This window comes from Pinus tabuliformis, chromosome 7 (genome assembly GCF_031772625.1).
Source record: "Pinus tabuliformis cultivar Carrire ecotype Pingquan chromosome 7, CPIR1, whole genome shotgun sequence".
Classification (NCBI taxonomy): Eukaryota; Viridiplantae; Streptophyta; class Pinopsida; order Pinales; family Pinaceae; genus Pinus; species Pinus tabuliformis.
Window position 1 is genome coordinate 1,259,892,195 of NC_142293.1, and position 20,805 is coordinate 1,259,912,999.

A 20,805-nucleotide genomic window follows, 5' to 3' on the forward strand; every position below is an offset into this window, starting at 1 on the left:
TCAAATTAATTAATGAATCTCCCCTATGATGATTCTTCTTCATTAGGTTGTAACATCATTGTTCCAAAGCAAATATCCACGTGTCAGGGAGAAATTCCTCCCTAACTGAGACGGAGTGTTGAAAATTGGCAGCAAAGGGATGAATTTCCTTGACTAAAATTTCATTTTTGACTATTCTAGAGTGACTTTCAAAAAATATAGTCATGTTTATCATTGCAACCATGAATTTCCAAAATTAGTAAGTCACCTTGTTTTAATTGGTAATCATATATATGACGAAAAATCACCTAACTTATCCTTTATCAATCTCAATTGTTTAATTTTTTATTTAATCATCAATATATATATATATATATATATATATATTTTTTTTTTTCGAAGAAAAAAAACCAAAACTTTTTATTGAGATACTATAAAAAGTTTTACATTCTGTTGAGATCTTGAGCCGATCTGATGGCTCATTTAGTTGCTGTTTTGTTCTTCATTTGAACTGATACTGCTGATAAAAAACATGTAAAGTCTTCCTCTCGGCTGGAGGCTTATAACCAAACTGTGACATGCATACACTGGGGTCTCCTTCAGAGAAGGAAAACAACCCCATACAGGGTTTATAATAAGTCTGAGATACAAACGAAAGTCTGCATAATAAAAGTTTTTGTTTACTGTTTATACAGCTCATGAAATAGAGAAAAGCAGTGATATGATGAAAAAGAACTGTGAAAAAAAAATCCAAGTGACCGTGGAACCGCTGACAAAAATAATAGATGTGCTTAGATCACTGAGGCGGAGCATAAGGGGGCTGATGAGTAAAAGATGAATGCCCCTGTCTGATTTCTTCTACTGTCCAGCTGCCCAGATCTTGTTGTATACCAGCCTTAGAAAGCTGGTCTGCTTCCTCATTTTTATCCCTGTAGATGTGGCAAATGGTAAAACTATTAAAAGATGTCTTTAAAAACATAATTTCTTCAACAAGAGTCTTCAGAATCTGGTTTTGACAAGATGCATTTCCATTAACCCATTTTATGACATTCAATGAGTCTCCGAAGATTTGAATTGTGAAGATATTTCTTTGAAGTAACCAGCATAGGAGAAGGCGCAAGGCAGACAGCTCAGCGTAGTTATTTGTACCAGGTCCTAGCCCTACAGATGCTTTTAAAATATGATCAGGATTCAAGTGTATGCACAAGCCCACTCCAGCCTTATTATTCTGGGATGCCCCATCAAAAAATGCCCAAGGAATGCCCTCCAGTATATTAACAGGCTTTTGATTTTTATTTGGATTTTTGGCTTCAGGGATCGGAATGGCAGAGTATATAGCAGCACAGTTAATAGCAATGGCGGATGTGGGAGTGTCCTTGTCTTGAAACAAACTTTTGTTCCTAGCTAGCCATACACCCCAAAAGAATATAAGAGGCAAGTTTCTCATGTTTCCCTCCGGGTAGTTTTGCCACCATTTCCTCCAAGCTTCTTCCAGAGGATCATGACCCCACTGAGCCTTCACTCTGAGCAAAATGGTTACCTCCTCCCAAAATTTTTTTTGAGACTGCACAGGCTGTAAAAAGATGACTGATAGATTCCTCTTCAGACTTGCATAAGGGGCATCTCCCAGGCCCAACTAAGAATCTGGCTTGTAAGTTGTCCCAGGTTGGGACCTTCCTTTTTAGAATGCACCATAGGAAAAGCCTGGCCTTGGCAGGGCATTTTAGTTTCCATATGTTTTTTTCCCACAAGTCTGGAATTCCCCAGCCTTTCTTTTCCATTAAGAAAGTATATCCATATTTTGGGGAATAATCCCCTGTTTTGCCTTGAGCCCAAATCAAACGATCTGGTTCGTCTTTTAGCCTGACATTTGAGCGATGCAGTTCTTTGATGTAAGCAACCCATTCGTTCTTCCATCTGACATTTATTCCTAGGTCTTCATCATTCTGCCAAGCCTGTCCCCATAAGGTAGATTGGCCTACTTTCTCCACCTGATTTAGAGTTGTAATTCCTTTGCTGTCAAGAAGTCTGAGAAACCCAGGTGACAAGGCAAAAGCTTCATTGCAGCCTACCTAGGGATCCCTGCCGATTCTGACCTGTCTTCCATCTCCCACCTATATATAATATATATATATATATATATATATATATATATTAAAATGAAATTCCATGTCACCCTCTCCTACTTGGCACTCATTCATGCCACTTCACATCTCTCTCTCTCCTTGATGGAAAATCGAACTCTCTCTGATTCAATGATATGTTACTCTCTCTTCCTTTCTCTCTGTAATGCTCTTATGCATCTCTTACTCTCTTACACACTTTATTGGCTCGTCATAAAAATATTCCTCTTACACCTCTTTAATGCATATGTTATGTTTCTCCTTAATGGCTTGAATTACTAAGGCATGCATACTCCCTCTTGATGGCATAAGTTACTAAGGCATGTATACTCCCTCTTGATGGCATGAGTTACTAATGCAAGTATATCTCCTTATGACATAAGTTACACTCCTATTTTGTCATATGTCACTCCTCCTCAAGGCACGGGAGTTACTCCTTCATGAATTTGACCTCCTTGCTCTTCCTATATATTTGTGCCTCTCATCCTCTCTATTACTCACTTATGAATTCTAAAAGGAGAAGTACGAACTTGAGAAAGAGAGAGTTAGAGAGACTAGAGAAGAATTGTGTGAGAGAGAGAGAGTCTTGAAGAGTAAGAGTAGATCTGGGTGAGCCAAAGTGATTCAGTGTTTGCATTAGCTACTGCTATCAGATATCTTCTACATATTTGGGTAAAATTCTTCTTTCTCTCATTGTATTCTATATCTTTGCTGAAAAATTGATTTCTAATAAAAGAAGAATCTGGTTGAGTTTTGCCCTTGTCTCCTTGTGTTCTTGGTTGTCTTCTATTTTGCATGTGGTTTATATGGTATATGTTCTATCTGTGAAGATTCGGCTAACCTCGAATCTTATTGCAACAACTGATGTTATTTCTTCTAATTATTAATTCGATTAAACAATTTACTTGTTGTGTTCTATGGAAATATCGAAACAAATACACTGCAACCTTCACAAAACAAATACTGCAGAAGAAATAAAAACACTGGAAGAAATAGATGCACACACACAAAATACACCGTTATTTTTGGACCAATGTCCTTGGAAAAACCCAACTTGGGAAAACCAGTGCAATAGCTGAGGGTTTTAATAATAATTTAGTAGTGAGAATCTGAGTACAAATTGTGGATGCTCAAACCAACAATCCAAATAGAGAAATCACTGACAATAATAACTAGTGAGAAAAATTTCTCACTCCACAGGCGATCCAACACTGACCTCAACTCTATTGAGTTGCTCCTTGCTCACTTTGCGTAGTCACTGTTAGGCTATGCAGTTACTGCGTCCATCGAGCTTGGAATTTCTTTTCTCACTGTATCGTCAGCTGTTGTCTGGGAAACTGATACGCTTTGCCTTTGGAACCTTCTACCCAGCGTCTAGCTCAGAATATCTCCTGCTCCCCAGCAAAACGGAAATCTCACTGGCTCTTTGCAATGTACTTGCTGGAATTGGAAAATATTCCTTCGGCCTCACTATCTATGCCCCTCTCTCACTGCTTTAATCTCACTGAATCACTTCCGGGAACACAGTTGCTACTCTGGAAAACGATTTCTAGCAAAATCGAATGCTCAACTGATTTGGTGTATATTCTCCAAGCCCCATTGACTTCGTATAATCCTTCGTTGAAACTTGAACGACCACGATTAAATCTTAATCGATGGCTAGGATTTACTAGAAATCGATCCATGCACTTTTCTAGACATTCTCACCATGACTTAATTAATTATAATTAATTAATCATATTTCCTAACTTTATACTTAGGAAATATTTAAAAACTTATTAATAATCTAATTAAGTCATTTCTAGGCAGAATTTCCAGAAACGGTTTCTGGGTTTTGGAGATCTCATGTATTCTAGCCTCTTCACAAAAATTTGTGGCTAGAACACATCTGATGCTACAAAAACTAACACTTCCTCTTAGTGAGGAATGTGTTCTAGTGTTGTTTCCCTTGTAGCAACACCCTATCTCCGCATCATCTCCTGTTACAGTGCTGATGTATGGCTACTGCTGCCCACCAACCACTGCGCAACTCTAATATGTGTTGCATCTGTGCTACTGCTGACTCCGGTGAACTGTTTTCAACACTGCAACTCCCTCTCCATCTGTTGTTGCTGCAACTGCAACATTTGCAACTGAAAAAAACATCCTAAATACCGAATCAACTATGATCAATACTGAATCACCTGAGTCTTTGACTGTTGCTAGTATATGCGTTGTCATTGAGGTATCTATGCATTTCTTGACTTTGCATTGTGCCATATTTGCACTACACTCCCGAGTATCTGACTGCAACTAGACTCTGCATCTTACTCTAGCATCTTATTGCATCTACTATCATTGATCCATCCTGCTACTGAAATATTATGGGTCCCTGCAGCAAGGTACTGATTGAAGAGGTGGACCTCCTCAAGAATCTTGCCCATTTGTAGCACTCTGAGGCTAGAGTACCAAGTCACCCCATTTGACTCCTGGGGGTATGGTTGTCAACATCGCGAAATCTAATCTACTCATACTGTTGTTGTTATTGCTCTGTTGATGCTTTTTGCAGTGCTGCTGCAACTACTCCAATAATGAGTCTAATATCCCCAGATCCTGAAGTACTACATTCCATAGGGTTGCTCCCTTTGAAACTAGACTCCCTCTGAGTCTCGATCTCCCTATGGGAAATCTCTCTGCTCCCTCCTGGAAACTCACACTGTCCTGCGTTGGAAGTTGGACTGCATATCTTTGTGCTGGGAATCTCCTGGCGGGAACTACACCTGCATACTACAACTAGACAATTCACACTACTTGTGTCATTGCAACTAGTTTTGCAACCGTTTCTGAGGTACTGACTTCAACTAGTGATGCAACTATCATCAAAATGACTAACTGCACCTGCTAACACTGTGATCCTCCTACTACCAATTCTGTTGGGCTCCCACAACAAGGATATTGATCCATGTGAGAAATTTGCAGCAACTGGATCTAATCTGCTACTCTTCCATGGATCTGGCCCATCTATGGCCATCTCAACAAATGTCGAAATCCTCCTCTTCTACTCAGCTGTTGCTAGGCTCTATGCACTCCCAACTAGAGTGAGTAAATCTGCTCACAACAACGACTGATCTGCAAGAGAAAATTGAACTTTTGAAGCTAGAAGTCTCCCGAGGAAAATTTCCCTCAGTGTGTGCTCTTTCTTCCTCACGCTATTTTGCACTAGTAACTATTGCAAAATACAGCGTCCAGCTAGAGATCTGATTTGCAAGGAAAATAGTTGTTGCTCACTCTGCCTCTGGTAATCCTCGAATTGGAGAAATCCAATTTCTCTATCGCTCTCTCAAAGAAATCGATTTTCGTCAAGAAATTGACCCTCCTGGCCAAGAAATTGCACTGCCTCTGAGGGTTTCGAACTATTTCTTATGCAGAGCTATGAAATTCCTCTTCCCTTCTGTTACTTAGCTCTCCGGCTTACAATCTGCACTCTGATACCATGTGAAAATTCGGCTAACCCTGAATTCTATTATAGCTACTGATGTTATTTCTTCTATTTGTTAATTTAATTAAACAAATTATTTGTTTTGTGCTACGACAAATATCGAAAAAAATACACTGCAACCTTCGCAAAACAAATACTACAGAAGAAATGAAAACGCTGGAAGAAATAGGTGCACACACACAAAATACACCGTTAATTTTGGACTAAGTCCCCAAAAAACCCAACTCAGGAAAACCGGTGCAGCAACTGAGGGTTTTAATATTATGAAGTAGTGTAAATCTAAGAACAAACTATGGATGCTCAAACCAACAATCCAAATAGAGAAATAATTTCCAATAATAACTAGAGAGAAAAATTTGTCACTCCATAGGCGATCCAACATTGACCTCGGCTTGAATTGAGCTGCTCCTTGCTCCTTCTGTATAGTCACTATGTCAACCTATGCAGTTACTACGTTCCTCAAGCTCATAACTACTTCTCCTCTCATTGTCTCGTCAGCTGTTGTCTGGGAAATTGATACCCTTTTCCTGCAGACCCTCTGCCCAAGCTCCTGGCTCAGAATCTCTCCTCCCTAGCAAAACAGAAATCTCCCCAAAAGGGCTCTGCGTTGCCTCTCTGTGGCAATCACCGCCTCTCTGCAATGTACTCGTCGAAACTAGAAGATCTTCCTTCGGCGTCACTATCTCTACCCCTCTCTCACTGCTTTGATCTCACTAAATCACTTCTGGCAACACACAATTGCTACTCTAGAAATCGATTTTCCAGCAAAATTGAATGCTCAACTGATTTGGTGTATATTCCCCAAGCCCCATCGACTTCTTCTTATAGTCCTTCGTTGAGACTTCAATAGCCACGATTAGATCTTAATCGATGGCTATGATTAGCAAGAAATTGATCCATGCACTTTTCTAGAATATTCTCACCATGACTTAATTAATTTTGATTAATTAATCATATTTCTTAACTTTAGACTTAGGAAATATTTAAATACTGACTAATAATCTCTTTAAGTCATTTCTAGGTGGAATTTTCAGAAACAATTTTTGGGTTTTGGAGATCTCATGTATTTTAGCCTCTCCACAAAATTTTATGGCTAGAACCCATCCGATGCTACAAAAACTAACACTATCTACAATTGCTTAACTAATATTGCAAAAGAAAGAAGTTTTGGAACAAGTAATTATTGCAGCATAGAACTTCAGAATTTCAACATTGGATAACACTCAAGACTCTGATGTAAATTCAGAGTCTCACCTCTTTCCAAAAAGTTTCTCATATGTAGTCCCCATGAATGTGAAGCCTTAGGGCTGATTTGAAATAGATTTTATAGAAACAACTTGTATTCACTTGTTTTCAACCCCAATCAGGAAGGAAATCCAAGTGAGTAGATAACATGAAGACAATGATAGCTTGAAATCAAATTTGCAACAAGACAATTTCAGACCCCTCTCTCTCTCTCTCTCTCTCTCTCTCTCTCTAATATATATATATATATATATATATATATATATATATATATATATATATATATATATATATGAATTTCATTTAAATATAATAGCCTCATCCCAAGGCTGGTACTATTCTCTAGCTAGGGAAAACCAAGTAAATTGTAGCCAACAACAAGGAGCTCCAATAGCATCACACCAACAAGTCCTCCTAGGCAAGACATCTCTTCTCCTCCACTTCTCAACAAGTGCAATCTAGGGTTTAATCACAAGACCCTAGCTCCAATGTTTTCAAGAGATGAAACCCTAACCCTAGTATTCAATATCTTCCAAAAGATCCGTCAAACCTTAATGCCTCCTGATACCCACCACTTTTTGGGTGATATCACAAGTAGAAATTTTTTCTCCATGATGAGCCTCAGTCTACAGTCAGCAGCCCCTTGATGCCTACTACTAGCTCGTTGTACTATTTCTCTGCCACCTGAGCCAACCATGTGGTCCCTCACTCATCTATATTGATTGTATGTTTGAAGGTGGGCCTCTGGAATCTAAAGGTATTTCTTGTCATTTGATATTTGAGTATTGGGTTTACTTATCATGGATACTTCTGGGTATGGATTGATAAGGGGATTTTGCGGAAAGAGTGGGCTTAGTTTGTACTCTTGTCTCCTTCATATCTTTTGGTTGCTACCCTTGAATCTACGTCCCTTGGGATCTCTTTTATTGACCATTTGGTTCTAGGGTGGTACAACTTTGGGTGTGTGGTCCTGCTCTTTTACCCGCACATATTACTCCCTTTCCACTCACTATACCCCAATTCATCATTTCTCCCACCTGGGTCCACATTCCCATTGCCCCCACCTTGGGTTAGGCCTACAATGATGCCTCAGAGGTTGAAGCAATTAAAAGAAAAAGAAAAGGCATAATTGGCCACGTTTAACAGGAAATTGTACCACGAAATGCAAAAGATGGTCGAGACAAAATAGTTAGCACATGGGCAAAAGCCAATACATGAGCTCTACCCCAATCCATGGCCATCACCTTGGTTCAATAGGCCCTAGATGAGCCTCCTTTATCATTCAGGAACCCATGATTGTCCCAACCGCTGGAAGGTAATGAACTACCCTACCTAAAAGGGGTAATCATTGTTATATCTTACATATCATGCTCTTATCCTTTGGGCCCGAGCAGTTAATTAAAGAAAATTCATAAAAGGAAAAAGGCATATAAAGAAGGGTGAAAAAATCAAGGTTGGGGCACCTTATGTACCACGACTGCTCCCTCCTATACATTACATACCTAGGCGTGGGATTCCCCTTCTCTAGCTACCCCTATGCCCCACTATGTGGCCCACGACATCAAGAAGAGATGATAATGCAAGCAAAGAGGATGACACAAAAAGCTCGTGCATTTCTTTCAATTCTTCTATTATAGCTATTTTGTCATATATTGTTTGTGGCATAAGCTTCAAGTTCTCATCCAAGTAGTGAAAAATCTCATTACCATAGAAAATCATAGCTTCTAATTTTTTCTCTTGGATTGGAAAGGCCACCTAGAAGCATCGCTTTGCAACTTTAGATAATTTTGTGGAGGGATCAAACTGACCTAACCACCATGCACCCATTATAAACGTCAAATGTAGACCAAAACATATCCCAATAGTAAAAGAAAGATTAGCCATATCGTCATGTGATACCTGTCAAACCTATCTACTGTTATCCTGCACAAGCATTTTGTATTCAAATACCCATTGTGGTGCAATCTGATAGAGTTCACTAGTTGGAGTTTGTCTGAAAGATGTCAATGATTTGAGCTCTAGAGCTTGTCCTGCCTGGGAATATGAATTTCTTCGAATCGAGGGATTCTCACCACCAAGCTTGTCCAAGAAACACCATCATCATCATCATTGATCAAATTATTTGGGGTTCTAGGCATACATGACTCTCGAAGAACAATGGCAAGAACAATGAATTTTATTACCCATCCTAATATACATGCAATAGATGCAACACCCTCTTCATATCATTGGTCCATGTTGGAAACAAATCCTTGAGGCCTTGAAATGGATTTTTGTTGCCTTCGGAGAGAACTCAATTTTTTGTGGCCATAGTGACTCCCTTTTTGAGATGGTCCATTCAACTTGTGACCCCATCTTCCCTTATGTTTCTCCTTACTCTCAACTGCATTCTTACCCCTATCCAAAACTGTGGTTGTGCTTTTAGACAGTTTGGAATATTGTTCCCCTATCTTAGATCCATAGCTTATGGTTAGGACAAGTTTAGATTTTCTCTTATGTTATCTTTCCGCTCCTTATGAAAATCATAATGGTTGAGATGACAAGGGTTCTTACGTAATGCTCCATGGATAGAAAATTGAATTAGATCAAAGATTTGTAGGCTCGAATTTGTGACTTTCTCAGTGAGTTGTGGCAGTTTAGAAGTTTCCCCGATGGTAGAACTTGTAGTGAAAACCTTAATATCAGGATAAAACTCATGTCTTGTCACTTTACCATGCATTTTCCCATTCAAGTGAAATGTTACTTAGTGCTCCATGGATAGAAAATTGAATCTGATCAAATATTTGTAGGCTCTAATTTTTGAATTTCTTAGTCAGTTGTGGCATTTAGAAGTTTCCCCGACAGTAGAACTAGTAGTGCAAACCTTAATATCAGGATAAAAATCATGTCTTGTCACTTGACCACGCACTTTGCCATTCAGGTGAAATGTTTTCTAAGCATATCTTTATGCAAAATCACCATTCACTATTCCTTTTCTCCCTTCAAATTCGTTTTTCAAAGCTTCATCTGCCTCTCGATCCTCCACTATTGTCTAGCAAGGATTTCAAAGGCAATGTCGATCAGGCTATTATGATATGTGAATAGGTTTCACTCAAGTGTTAGAAATAAAGATAATGTGAGAGAAGATAATTATAACAACAATAAGACATTAAACAGATTTCAACCTTGGAAAGGTAAACTGAAAAAAACGAGCTTATATATTTATTATTATTATTATTAAAGATAATGTGAGAGAAAATTATTATAGCAACAATAACCCATAAAACATGTTTCAACTCGAGATCCCTATGACTTAAATGAAAGCATGCTTTGGCATGAAGCAACCCCTGGAAAACCCAAACTGAGAAAAACTAGCTACTATTATTATTATTATAATATGGCTTAAATGCAATCATGTGCCCTCTACCACAAATTACAATGGGAAATCCTAACTCTTTTTAATAGACTCCATGACATGTAATCCATGGACTCTAATACCACTCTCCACCAAACTATATGCATAAACCATGAGTCTAAAGTACTCTGCAACACATTACAATGGAGAATCCTCAAGAATTTTGAACCTTTTAAAAGACTTTATCACATTTTTGAAGAATTCTTCGGCGAAAATCACATGGAGAAATTTTTGTGGATGCGTTTCGAACCAACCAGTGTGGTTCATCGTCAGGACAAGTTGAATGAGCAGATCTGGCCTATGCACTTTAAATAGACCGGGCATAATATCCAATGACTCAGATTACTAGAAAGACAACAGCTCGATTTGGCGTGATAACGGCTAGTTTGACCATTATATTAATTAATATTATTTATTTATATAACAGAAATTTTAGTTATAGAATAAATTAATCATAAAATGAATTAATTATAAAAAATTAATTTTAAATATATTAATAAACTTACAATAATTCAAATTTGTTAGAAATGTATACTATAATAGGTAAAATTATAATAAGTAAATTACTAAAAATAAATAAATAATTTCAAATATATTAATATTGAACTGTTAAAAAATATTAGTTAGTTATAACGGCTAGTTTGACCTAGTTTGATAAGTGTATTTATTTATTTATTTTATTTAAAAATGGAATAAATTAATAAATTATAATAGGAAAATCATAAAATATATTAATTTCAAATATATTAATAAATTTAAATTAATTTAAAATGGTTTAAAATATATCATAGAATAAATAATAATAATAATACTAACATAAATAAATATATATTCAAATATATTAACTAATGAGAATAAAATTAATTTTAAATTGTTAGATAAAAATATTAGTTAGTAAAAATTAATTCAAGGTCTATGTAATGGGAAAAATAGTATTTTAAAATTAACTTTATGCAAAATAAGTTTAAATTGATTAAAAAACAGAAAAAAAAATAAATAAAATAAAAAAATAAATAATATATATATATATATATATATAATAATAATAATAATAAATAATTAATAATATTAATAATAATTTTAACCTATTAAAATTAAATAACAGTTTAAATTAATAATTAAAATCGATTTAAAATTAATTTTCTTAAATAAATTAAGATTAACAAAAAGGCTGCGCCATACTGTTTGAAGTTACAAAGGCTGCCCACTACCTGGTGGTCACAAATCTTTTGGACTTGACGTGTCAAACTATTGCCGATATGTTGAAAGGGAAAACCGCTGAACAGATGCGTGAGCTTTTCAACATTCCGAATGAAAATTAATCGTTAAATCATTCCGAAAATTAATCGTTAAATCACTCTGTAATGACAGACTACTTTGCTTTCTGCAATTTGGTTTGGTTCGTTTGAACATGAATTTGATAGCATGTCATTAGGTTTAAATTCGCTGCAAACTGTTAAGTGTGAAGTCAAATTCACGGAGGATTCTAGATCAGATCTTTTAGATCTCGAGGATTCTAGATCTTTCTACATCACTATTAGTTTCTAGAATCACATGCAGGATTTTAAATCCTCCTACATGGTTTCTATATCATTCCAGATTTCCATCTGAATCACACATAGGATTTTAGATCCCTTTTCTGCCTCTATAAATTTGTAATTTCTCTGGTCAAGGAAAACCAATGCCGAAGCCTATTATGTAATGCAAAGTGATTTCTGTTCTCCAGTAATTGTTTTATCTATTCCGTTGTTTTCGATTAAGTAATCTTGTTGTTTCTCCATTCGTCTATTTCTGTGAATTATTCTCGCTATTGCCGTCAAAGACTCGCTATTGCCGTCCAAGTCTTTGAGTATAAATCCGTTGTGTTATTTATGCTCTAGTCTAATACAAACACTATGTTTAGTATACACATTTCCTTAAGCATTTTAATAATTTTTGCAAATTTTAGTATTATACTATGGGACGGGAATTTTTATGACACAAAATTTCTCGTTATTGTGGCTTAATAAACGAAAAAATGTAGTCAATTTTACATAGGCGATGGGACGTGAGAGTGATAAGTAATGTAACATTGTTAGTACATTGATAAAAATATGTTACGAGTATACATAATTATGTTACATAGTATACTTTTTGCACTTTGAATGCGGTGACTCTCCCGTTGTAATTAGTTTGTATGTGGTGACTTTTTTTTGTTGTAATTACTTTGCATGTAGTAAATTGTTACTGTTATTATTGTATATTTGTTATAATTATTTTGTATATAGTGAATTGGTAGATATTCAGTATGAGATAGATCTCACTTACCCAGTATGGGGTAGATCTCACTTTATGTTTACAAATACTAAAAAAAGGTTTTATTTAGGTGAAAAACATATGGGCTAGATACCATGCGCCAAATTATTATTAATACTATGCAAAAAACATTCTTAACTCTAATATTAATATTAATAAAAATAAAGATGACACATGGTATAGAGAACCAATGGTATTGACCCATAGTATTCACATGGAATGTAGACTATATAAAGGAAGAAATTAAACCATCATAGATCCATCTTTAATGTAGATCTACTAAGCTTGGAGAGGGATCAAATATCTTAATATGCTAACTAGCATAAAGTGAAAAAAGGTAAGATTTGATCCCTCACAGGGCTTGGTACATCGAGAGTAAAGATGGATCCTCGGAGCATATTTGAAGGCATTTCAACTAGCACTAAAACTTTGATAGGAATTATTAGTTGTATAAAAATATTTATGAACTTACCATAATTGTGTGTTCTTTCCAGTAGATATATCCTTTCTCTAGTGTATCATAAGGTAGTTGTAACATGCTATATATCGAAAGGGAAACAAAAAAGAGTTTACATTTATCTTGAATCAAATTTTAATTAACCTATCAAAACAAACATAATGTTGAGGTGAATGTTCAGAGGGGTGAGAAAATGTCATTCTCATTAGATTTTTACTATATAAACCATGAGAATGTCATTCTCATTAGGTTTTTACTATATAAACCATGACTCCTCGACTAATGGAGTGCAATGAGAGATAGTGTATAATAAATAAGATAAATGGGGCACCCCCAGTTCTCGTTCCTTGCTAACCATTTGATCATGCCAGCGTCCTTGCCTAGCCATTTGATAGGGCCAACATTCCTTCCTAAGAATTGAAATGGAATCAAACATGCCATTTATTACATCAGTTGCACCTCTATAAGAGGTTAAAATATTATAAAGTGAAATTATAGCCTCGAATGTGTCAATATGAAAGCCACCACATTACATGTGCATGCCCATAAAAAGAAACAGAACCCACCTTCGTGCATGGATTACACTTTGCATGCCCACGACAACCAAGGAAATCGACACGTGAAATATGTCATTGGATGTTATCCTGAACAGCTCCAAGTGTGCAATCTGAAATCGTCAAGCCAAATATGTCCTTGTATATTTTGTCAGCCAACTCCAAATGTGTATCCATGGTGATGTAACTTTAATTAAGGAACATTTTATGCTTAGCAAGAAGAACTACACAGTAGTATATGCTGGGGTTGTCAAACCTTCATAGAGGAAGGTGTATAGTAACGTTGCGGTGGCATAAACGATGACTACTTTCACACGATGACATAAACGATGATTGCTATCACAACGAGTACAGACTACATAAACGATTGTGAGGTACTATGCTACTAGGCCTGCCTCTTCAACTTGGAATATGTTTATCAAACTTGGGCTCTCTTACTTTTCGCGTAGCATATTCTTTCTATAGCAAGTAGGTTATACAACAAGTTAGGATCTGGAATGATTCTATCATAATGAATCGAAATCCCTATGAAAGATAGCCTAGAGTGCATGCAACTGAGGAGGAGTGAGTTACTTTCACTTGATCACTGTAGCAACCGGCTATACTAGATATTATGCTCTTGCATTTGTTTGTGAATGCCCCACCAACAAAGGCTCACTCTGCTTATGCCCCCGGTGGAGGTGTGGAGCAAAGCAATTCCCCTTACTCAGTTCCAATAACTAGCTAATCTCTATCTCCTTCCGTATCTATTTCGTTTTATTCCCCCGTCCACCACAGATGGCTTATTCAAGTGGTAGCAGGGGTCCCAAGTGTGCCTTGCTTGACCACATATTAAGCCCGCCTTTCTTTCATGCCAGCCATCCCGTTTTTGCTTACCTTAAATGCTAAGGATATTGAAACGCCCTAGAATGAAATCTTTGAGAAGTGTGGTATAGGTGTGTGTTTCCAATATAGATGTAGCCCAGCTTCCCTAATAGGGGGCAGAGCGAATCGCTAAGCGAGTCCCTTTTTGTTCGTTCAGTTCCATGCTTTTCTCTCCCCAAGAGGAACAATTGATGTTAATGAGTATTTTTCGCTGTGGGGATTTGTCTTTCTTACACCATGGGAAGTTAAAAAGCAAGGTGTCGGGCTTTGAGGCCTGGGTCACTAGCCCTAAACTTAAATGTGAACATAAGTTTTAGAAAATTACAACACTAAAAGGGTTGGTAATTTCATGGATAAAACGGTTGGTACTTAACTAAGGTTTTGGATCGAAAACCTTTGACAAGAAACCTGCGGACTTGGTTCATTGAATTGAAAGGTTACTTGAAACCTTCTATTATACGAAAACTGGTCTTTGAAAAGTACTGATTTTCATCATGTGTTGTTCCAGTGCTGTTGTTCTTTCTTTTACCATGGCCTTTGAGGGGCACTAAAGTCTTTGGATAAAATGTGTGGCAGGTACTCTTGTAGGTCATATCTTGGCCGAATGTCCATTATCATATGTGATAGAGATGTATCCAACCAAGATCTCCAAGGAAATATTCATAGCTGCATTTACTTCTCGAAATAACCAAAGCTTCCTTAGCTCTTCCCATCCAAAGGTATGATGCAGACTTTTCTTTCTTTTAAACCTAATACTTGTATTTACTAAAAAGGATTGATGCAATTATTATGCAGATCACTTGATTACAGTATGATTTTTTTGGTATGTGTAGACTTTCCCTAGCCTGATGGAAAATGGAGTCGTAGTAATAATATGTTTCCACCCCGCTCTGCCCTATTTTACTTGTTACCACACTGGGTGTCAACCTGCACGATCTGTTGTAACTCCAACGCCATTTCCAGTCTCGGTGGAGCTCCTGAATTTATCTGAGGAGAGTTATGGAAGTATCAAACAATTTTGTGTCGTGTTAATGAAGGAAAAAATGTTCCCTCTTTTAGCTTCCTTCCTTTGAGCATAGGTCTTCTACAAGTAACATATAGGAAGGAGAGTTATATTTCTTCCATGTAACTTCTTGGTAATGCCCCGACACAACAGACCTACCTCTAGCTAGCAAGCTTAGTAAGAAAACCAAGTCACCCAATCTGCCAAGCAAGGAACCCGATGATATAATCACATAAAGATAGTACTGATGCTTCGTTCTCACCAACCCAAATACAACAATAACCACCTTGGAGACTTCTCTCAAAAGACTCAAATCTAAGATCATTCATTGCTCAAGTTTTAGAAAAATAGAAAACCATTGTAACCAAAATTCCTGCGAAAATTATACCCCGATATAGGAACCCCACACATCTATTCAGATCTGGTGGATCTGAGAGATTTGAATGGCGGATCGGATAGCTCTGGGTGGCGGAATAGACTGCTGCTGTGGATCTGATGGATCTAATAGATCGGAATAGTTGGTCTGCTAACTCAGAACCGCGGGAGTGATGTCTGCTGCTGCTGCACCTCTTTGCGCGCTGATCTAGCAGATATGATGCATGATCCCCTCATAGAAAAGGAAACTATGGTCTTGAGGAGTGTCAGGTGCTACAGATCGCAATATACATAAGGGTCTGACAGTAGTACTCGGCCCAATGTTTTAGGGCTCTAACTAAGGAGAATCAACCGTACCCTTAGCCGTACAACCCGACTACCCTATCGTACAGGCGATTAATCTCTCTGAGTGCTGTTCTTGGTGTACTGTAGCAGCAAGACGGCCGAAGGTTTATCTATGGCGAGGTTGCAGAGGAGCTAAGGGGCTTCCGATATACCCAGAAGGTACTTGGAAGACAGTCTGTATGTGGTTCTGTCTAATGCGCTACTACTCGAAGGGGTACCCACAGGGGTTACAAGGGAGTCCAACAAGCGTGACCACCTCTTGTATTTCCTTTTATGCACTCAACGACAGATCCCATGGTTTAAAGACGCCGGAACACGTCTCTAGCCAAAAAAAAATTGCTAGGAAATGGAGATCCCACCAGCCCTAGAAAGTGCTCTGATACCACTTGTTATGCTCTTAACCTGCAAAAAAATACCCAAATACAGAATAGGCGAAGAAAGATACCCAGAACATAGAACAGTGAGAGACAACAGCAAATATTTTATTATTCAGAAAGCAATGTTCACTGGCATCTTCGAGGGGGCAACCTCCAATAGAGCAGAGCTCGATACAAAATTAAGACACGATGCTCCTCGCAGGGAGTCTCTATCCTTTATATATGACTCATACATGCAATACCAAGGATCAATACCATGGGTTTTATTAATACCATCTATCTAATACTACGGCCCATTTGCAACTAATTGTGGTCCCGTCATTAATTGCGGGTTAATCACTTTCAATTATTAATATGGGCTTTACTGACTCTTGACTAAGATTCGATCCCATTACATAAATAAGGGGGTTAGGGTGGGACCCTAACACCCAGGTTGCCATCATAGGTAGACAACTCAGGTTTTGGTCTTGAACTTGAGCTTAACACTGACCTCAACAATTTCAATTCCACAGCTTCATCCACAGGTGTTGTCCTTTCTGTTATAGCTTCTTCCTTTGATCTGCTGTCATCTCCAGCGTCAGGGTCCTCCTGCCTACTAGTCTCCATGGCCTCTAAACGAGCTTGCAACCTTTGTATCTCTTCTTGGATTTTTGCATTAGCTATGGGTCTCCCTCCACGACCTCGTGCTCTTCTTGCTCGCGTTGCCATCTCCCTTTGTCGTAGACAACACCACCATTGTGAAACATTGCTCTACCACAGACGTGGCTCTAGCTCAAACCTGCTCTGATACTAAAAATTGATGGCACAGGGCAGACTGAAAGGCGAAACTAGCTCAACCACAGTGCAGGAAACTAATTGGTTGTAGAACGCGTGAAATATTTTCATAGTGCATTTTTAAAAACAAACCTCTAGGCGTTGCGAAATGTTTTCGTAGCGCTTCCAGAAACTCTGTTTTTGGCTCTTGGAAGACAAAATGACTCGGTCTTCTGTAGAGTTGACTCTCAACCGTCTTAACACGTCGCTCACTCTCATGAATGATCTCCTCCTGCCTCTCCTCGTCACGGGTTCTCCCTTATTGAATGAATGGGCCACCCTCCAATAAAAAAAATGTGTCGAAATATGGTTGGTTTGAAAGGTCACAATAAGAGAAATACACACATCTAATTACAATTCCAAGCTGAATTCGATCGCACAAGGCATTTTATGAATGGTAAGAACAAATTCTTTTGATGTTTAAGTGAAGGCACATGCATAGGTCGATTGGGAACCAAAGAAAGGAAAACACAGACTTTATGAGTACACACAAATGCATCTTCTTTTCATTCGCTTCGAACTTACAGACTCGGAGGTAGGAGAAGAGCTCCCTTCCTCTCCAATCGATGCCTCCTTTTATGCACAAATCTTTGTATCTATTTCGCTTCCCTTTCTCTCTAATTGAGGGAAGTAAAAAAGACAACAACAAAAATGACCCTTGCATTCCTAGACTCTTCAACTTATTCGAATTTCGTATTTACATTAACTATTTAAAATTTCATCAAAGGTGACAATCAATTTTCTAGCTCAACATGTGGCCAGTGCACCACATTGTTAAGCTCCCTCCATTTTTTCATCACGAGCTTGGTCTAATGTTCTTGCACCATATTGCATCTTGTACATTATGATATATGTGGACCACTACCTATAACTTCTCTGGGTGGTTACTTGTATTATATAATCTTTGTGGATGTTTTTTCTCGCAAGACATGGATTTATTTTATAAAAAATAAATGTCAAGCATTTAACATGTTCGAAGATTACAAAGCTCTAGAAGAAAAACAATTTGGAAAGCAAATTAAAATCTTCAGATCTGACAATGGAAGAGATTTCACTTCCAATGATTTCATTGACTTTTACAAAGAAGCTAGAATAAAAAAAGGGACCACCATTTCATATAACCATGAACAAAATGGTGTGGCTGAGAGAGAATAGAATTATCATGGAAGCAGTCAAAGCTATGTTGCATTATCAGATTTTTCCAAAGTTTCGATGGGGAGAAGCTACGAATGCAATTGTCTATGTTCAAAATAGATCTCCTCATCGTGCTCTAAACAATGAGACTCCTGAAGAAGTCTTCACTGGTGAAAAGCACAAAGTTGGGCACTTGAGGATCTTTGGCTGCCCTATCTACTTCCATGTCCCAAAAGAGAAGAGGAACAAGCTGGAAGCTTTAGGTAAGAAAGGTACATTTGTTGGCTATTGTGAGAATTCTAAAGCTTACAAAATATATGTATCAGGACAAAGAAATACAGAGTTTAACAGAGATGTAATGTTTGATGAAGATGCAACTCTTGGAAAGGCAAGAGACACTCCTCTTCCTCCTGCTAATGTTGATAGTCATTATGATGCTTTTGAGATACAAGAAAATCTGGAGCCTGAAACTAATACAGCTGATGAACCCATGGAGCCCATGGATCCTTTGGATCCTCCTACTAAAATGAGACCTTTATGGCTTCGTGACACCCTTCAAGATGTTGATAAACATGCTACTCCTAGAGGAATCTTTAGAGAAAGCAAGAAACCATGCCGGTTCTAAGGATATGTTGTTATCATGAGCAACATTATTCAAACTGAACCATGCACTTTTGAAGAAGTTGTGAAGGCTCAAGTGTGGAAAGATGCAATGGCTAAAGAATATGAGTCCATCATTCATAATGATGTATGGGAAGTGGTTCCAAGACCCTAATGTAAATATTGTGTCTTCTAAATGGTTGTATAAAATTAAACATGGTGTGTGATGGCAGTGTTGAAAAGTATAAACCTAGGTTTGTGCTCAGAGGTTTTTCTTAGAAAGAGGGAATGGGATGTGATGAGATCTTTTCGCCGATTGCACGTTATACAACCATCTGATCCATTGTGGCTATACCTGTGAGCCAAGGATGGTCTCTTCATCAAATGATGTGAAGACAACTTTTCTGCATGTCTACCTCAAGGAAGAAGTATTTGTGGAGCAACCACAAGGATTTGAAGTACCTGACCAGAAAACTCATGTGTAGACCAAAGAAAGCCCATTATGATTTAAAGCAAGCGCCAAGAGCTCAGTGTGCCCGCATTGACATTCTTGATGAAGCTTGGTTTTACTAGAAGTAATGCAGATCCAAATCTTTACTTCAAGATTGTCCAAGGTATGCCTTTTGATTTTAGTATTATATGTGGATGATTTATTTCTCACAAGTAGTGAACATCTTATTCTCTAGTGTAAGGGAGAGTTAGCTTCCGAAATTGAAATAAAAGATCTTCACTTAATGCACTACTTTCAAGGTCTTGGTGTATGGCAGAAACTTGGTGAGATTTTCCTTTCTCAAGGAAAATATGTTGTCAAGTTGCTTGAAATATTTGCTACGATAGAATGTAAATCCGTGAATACTCCAATGGAGATGAACTTCAAGAAGCTATGTGGTGAAGCTGTAGGTCTTGATTTGGAAAATTCTTCTAAGTATCGTCAACCAGTGTTCCACGGGGATGCGTTCCACAGGGCTGGGACGGGGAGTCTACTGGGGGTGTGTTTCCCACACACCCTTTTTGGGGAGTCTTGGGGAGATGCAAGGGGGTGTGTTTCCCCAGTGTGGGGGACAAGACTCCCTAAAAGGGGTGCGTCTGGGCGTCCCCCCTCAAAACTTCAGTATCTAGCGTCTAGTATATGGTAATATACTCGTATGTTTTGCTTTCAATTTAGATTCTAGAATGATGAATGATGAATTTAATTTTTAAATCAATGCAGATTTTAGAATGATGAATGATATGGATCAATGTATTTGAATATTTCATTATTGATTTTTTTTATCGAATCTCATGGTATGGATGAATAATGAGCATGTCATATGAATGATGTATGTATCAAAATGAATGATGAGGATGGATCAATGTATGCCATTATTAAATTCAATTATGAATTTAAATTTCATGTGTGGATCAAATTTCAATTTTCAATGTATTGGTATCCATATTACTATTAGCCTTTTTAATATTTATGCTTTCAATATTGAACAATTAATATGAACTTGAATTATATATATATATATATATATATATACCCCCGATGTCCCCCTGCATCCCCCGAAATTTCTCTAAAATTTGAGGGTACTCCCACATGTCCCCCCTGTGCGTCTCCCCGCACCCACGTCTCCCCGCACCAGAGTCTTGGTGGAACATTGTCGTCAACTAATTGGGGCACTGCTGTTCTTAGTGAACACTAGACTAGACATGTTTTGCGGTCAATACTCTGAGCCAATATATGATTAAACCATCTCATGCACACTGGATTGATGCAAAGCATGTGC